The following is a 4,964-nucleotide window of genomic DNA, read 5'->3' as shown; positions in this document are numbered from 1 at the left end:
CAGAAGTGTGACTTTGAGCCATCGAGTGTGAAACAAGTTCCAGCAGCAGCGGGCATTCGCGTGTGAGCAGCTTTGATCCACAGAGGTGTGACATATGAAACAGAAAATCCAGTGTAATTGCAAATGGCTGCAGTCTTTTTTTTTTTTTTTTTTGAACATTTGAGTCGCTAAATTATGTACGAGGCAGTCCTTCTGTGTGCGCACATACGTGCGCTACAACACATCCAAACACTGAATGCATTCATCCAGAGTGAATGAGCTGGAGAGCAGGTGAAGCACGCGTGCGTGCGTCTGATCTAGGAACACAGCACCTGTGCGTGCTTGATCAGAACTGGTAATTGAACGTGCGTGCGACTGACACACAGCCGCAGCGCAGGTGATTAGAAACACTAGAGTTATGAAAAAAAAAGTCAGACAGACAGACAGAGTCCCCCCCTTACACCTGCATTTCGGGTGTACAGACAGTGATAAGAGTTTTGGTATTTCACAGATTTGACAAATATTTGGCATTTGCAGTGTGTATAATTTTGATGGTGTATTTAGCATGTGTGGTGTGGTGGTGTTTTGTTTTTTTGTAAAACTGAGGTGTCTTATGAATGTTGAACAAGCACTTCAGTTTGTTTGTTTTTTGTTTTTTTTAAACTGGAGCAAGACGGAGCGCAGTGGGTCGGATCACGAGCTTCTGTTTGCAGCTGAGCTCCGTCCCAGCGCTGAGTCCTGGAATACAGAGATGCAGACACACACTGCTCCAGCAGTGGCTCCAGGCGCGTTTCGTTTAAAGCGCGGAGATCAACGTTAGCTTTGGTTTCGTTTTGTTCCTCTTTCGTGCCTTTGCACTCTGTGTTTTTTTTGGTAATGAGATGTTCAAGCTTGTGCTGTTGTTAATAATAAAATTGCAATTTAATAAAAAAATTAAAGTATAAAAAAGTAATTTAAAAATGATCACAAAGCGCTTTATTTCTAAAGTGAAACTGCCTTATTCTATAGTAAGTAAGTCCCTTCGGCTGCTCCCTTGTATGCACTCGGAGTCGCTACAGCAAATCCAATTCTATACATATACATATATATACACATATACATATATATACACATATACATATATATATACATATACATATATATATATATATAAAAACGCAACACTTTTGGTTTTGCTCCCATTTTGTATGAGATGAACTCAAAGATCTAAAACTTTTTCCACATACACAATATCATCATTTCCCTCAAATATTGTTCACAAACCAGTCTAAATCTGTGATAGTGAGCACTTCTCCTTTGCTGAGATAATCCATCCCACCTCACAGGTGTGCCATATCAAGATGCTGATTAGACACCATGATTAGTGCACAGGTGTGCCTTAGACTGTCCACAATAAAAGGCCACTCTGAAAGGTGTAGTTTTATCACACAGCACAATGCCACAGATGTCGCAAGATTTGAGGGAGTGTGCAATTGGCATGCTGACAGCAGGAATGTCAACCAGAGCTGTTGCTCGTGTATTGAATGTTCATTTCTCTACCATAAGCTGTCTCCAAAGGCGTTTCAGAGAATTTGGCAGTACATCCAACCAGCCTCACAACCGCAGACCACGTGTAACCACACCAACCCAGGACCTCCACATCCAGCATGTTCACCTCCAAGATCGTCTGAGACCAGCCACTCGGACAGCTGCTGAAACAATCGGTTTGCATAACCAAAGAATTTCTGCACAAACTGTCAGAAACCGTATCAGGGAAGCTCATCTGCATGCTCGGCGTCCTCATCGGGGTCTCGACCTGACTCCAGTTCGTCGTCGTAACCGACTTGAGTGGGCAAATGCTCACATTTGCTGGCATTTGGCACATTGGAGAGGTGTTCTCTTCACGGATGAATCCCGGTTCACACTGTTCAGGGCAGATGGCAGACAGCGTGTGTGCCGTCGTGTGGGTGAGCGGTTTTCTGATGTCAATGTTGTGGATCGAGTGGCCCATGGTGACGGTGGGGTTATGGTATGGGCAGGCGTCTGTTATGGACGAAGAACACAGGTGCATTTTATTGATGGCATTTTGAATGCACAGAGATACCGTGACGAGATCCTGAGGCCCATTGTTGTGCCATACATCCAAGAACATCACCTCATGTTGCAGCAGGATAATGCACGGCCCCATGTTGCAAGGATCTGTACACAATTCTTGGAAGCTGAAAATGTCCGAGTTCTTGCATGGCCGGCATACTCGCCAGACATGTCATCCATTGAGCATGTTTGGGATGCTCTGGACCGGCGTATACGACAGCGTGTACCAGTTCCTGCCAATATCCAGCAACTTCGCACAGCCACTGAAGAGGAGTGGACCAACATTCCACAGGCCACAATTGACAACCTGATCAACTCTATGTGAAGGAGATGTGTTGCACTGCATGAGGCAAATGGTGGTCACACCAGATACTGACTGGTATCCCCGCCAATAAAACAAAACTGCACCTTTCAGAGTGGCCTTTTATTGTGGGCAGTCTAAGGCACACCTGTGCACTAATCATGGTGTCTAATCAGAATCTTGATATGGCACACCTGTGAGGTGGGATGGATTATCTCAGCAAAGGAGAAGTGCTCACTATCACAGATTTAGACTGGTTTGTGAACAATATTTGAGGGAAATGGTGATATTGTGTATGTGGAAAAAGTTTTAGAGCTTTGAGTTCATCTCATATAAAATGGGAGCAAAACCAAAAGTGTTCCGTTTATATTTTTGTTGAGTGTAGTTCAGCTCTTCAGGCAGGTGGATGAGCTCATTATAGAGATCACCTGTTTTAGGTGCACAGGTAGAAGCAACACATGGGAGGGTTTTTACTATACAATTATAGACTTTTGATGAGGTGTACCCGTGATTATGCGGACCTGGTCAGGAGGTGAACCCCATCCTGACCAGGTCCACATAATCACGGGTACACTGAAATCAAAAGGCTCTGAGGGACGCCAAGATGAACAAGTCACAGATTCATGACATGGTATTGGCGGGCAGCTCCACACGTATCCCCAAGATTTAAAAGCTCCTGCAGGACTTCCTCAACAGCCCTGACCTCAATAAGAGCATCAATCCAGATGAGGCCCTGGTTTAATGTGCAGCTGTGAAAGCAGCCAGCTTGGCTGGTGATAAATCTGAGAACCTGCAGGACCTGCTCCTGCTGGATGTCACACCCCTGTCCCTGGGAATCTAGACCACTGGAGGAGTAATGACTGCGCTTATCAAAAGGAACATCACCATCCTCACCAAGCAAACGCAGACCTTTACTACCTACTCACACAACCAGCCTGGTGTGTTCATTCAGGTTTATGAAAGTGAAAGAGCCATGACCAAGGATAATAATATTTTTGGGCAAGTTTGAGTTGACTGGGATTCCACCTGCTCCCAGAGGGATTCCTCAGATTGACGTGACTTTTGATATTGATGCCAATGGTATTCTCAATGTGTCTGCAGTGGACAAAAACACCAGAAAGGAAAACAAGATCACCATCACCAATGACGAAAGACGTCTGAGCAAGGAGGACATTGAGCGCATGGTGCAGGAAACAGAACAGTTCAGAGCTGAGGATGAGGTCCAAAGGGACAAAGTGACAGCCAAGAACTCTCTGGAGTCTCTGGCCTTCAACATGAAGAGCACCGTGGAGGATGAGAAGTTACAAGACAAGATTAGTCGCAAAGACAAAAAGAGCATTGTGGACAAGTGTAATGAAGTCATTGTCTGGCTGGACAGGAACCAGATGGCAGAGAAGGATGAGTATGATCACCAGCAAAAGGAACTTGAGAAGGTTTGAAACCCCATCATCAGCAAGCTATACCAAGGAGGTAAGCCTGGCGGAATGCCAGATGGCTTCCCAGGTGGAGCCGGTGTTGTGCCAGATTCAGCACCCCTGCCGTGAAATGCACCCCCTTCGCGGGAACGCGCATTTGAACCTCGTCGCCTTTAAACTCACATTTAACAGCACAGATACACAGTTTGCGCAAACAAACATGTTCACAAATCAGTTTGCGCAAACAAACATGTTCACAAATCAACATGATCTTTATTCTGTCACGCTGTCTCCAGATATGTGGGAGTGAACAGAATATGTTCACATTTACGAGCACTAACTGGCTGCTTTTGTTTAGTCGAAACGAAGCGTCTCTATTTTCATGTTTATTTCATGACGTTTCATCACACGGTGTTTTAGTGTTTATTTGTTTAAATGATTTTAATTTTATTCATTGACGTTATAAATGAATATGCAGCTTGAATCACTGTGGAATGTTTAAGGACTCTTAAAATTAGCGTCCATTCCTATTGTTTGTATATGTATTATGTCTGTATATAATATATTATTTTATTCAGAGCATCCTCATCATCATCATCAGAATTATTATTATAAAAATGTAATCAAAACAATGGTTGTCATTCCATGTTACTTAATGTCCAAATACAACACAAAAGTGAAAAGAACATGTGTATTTTTGGAAGTGTGTCAGATATATTTTCTGTCTAACTAATTACATGGAAATAGATTTATTGGCGTGGAAGGGGAGAGCAGTGGCGGTTCTTCAATTAATTACTCCCTGGGCCAGACCCCCTTCCAGCCCAACCCCCCCAAAAACCCACAACATTTTGCACAAACAGACATTTTTTATTATTTTTATATTATTATTACATTATTTTATGCTTTATTAATCTGTCTTTCAGGGAGGAACAATGAGCTCTTTATTAATGTGCATATTTGTCTCAACATTTAGAAAAATATGAAACTTGATATTTGTAAATATTCGGCTAAATGTGTACTTTGCATTAAGTAATCTGAAAAAGGTTTAGGTTTGACAGAAATGTGACACTCCAGTGTTTTCTTTTTTCCCCTAGTTTTTGGTCTTCATCTGTGGGCCAAAAGAAAATTTAAACTGAAATGTTACCAGCATTCCCATGTCAGTGAAATCAAATGTGATTATTTTTCTCTATTAAATA

The 4,964-nt window shown here is 42.8% G+C and overlaps 1 pseudogene; it reads left to right on the top strand.

Annotated features, from left to right (window-relative positions):
- The first annotated feature begins 2,957 nt into the window (after positions 1-2,957).
- LOC117531356 lies at positions 2,958-3,841 on the top strand (annotated as a pseudogene).
- The last annotated feature ends 1,123 nt before the right edge of the window (positions 3,842-4,964 follow it).

The sequence above is a fragment of the Thalassophryne amazonica genome, chromosome 18, assembly GCF_902500255.1.
Source record: "Thalassophryne amazonica chromosome 18, fThaAma1.1, whole genome shotgun sequence".
Taxonomy (NCBI): domain Eukaryota; kingdom Metazoa; phylum Chordata; class Actinopteri; order Batrachoidiformes; family Batrachoididae; genus Thalassophryne; species Thalassophryne amazonica.
This window is presented reverse-complemented; position numbering and strand designations above follow the sequence as displayed.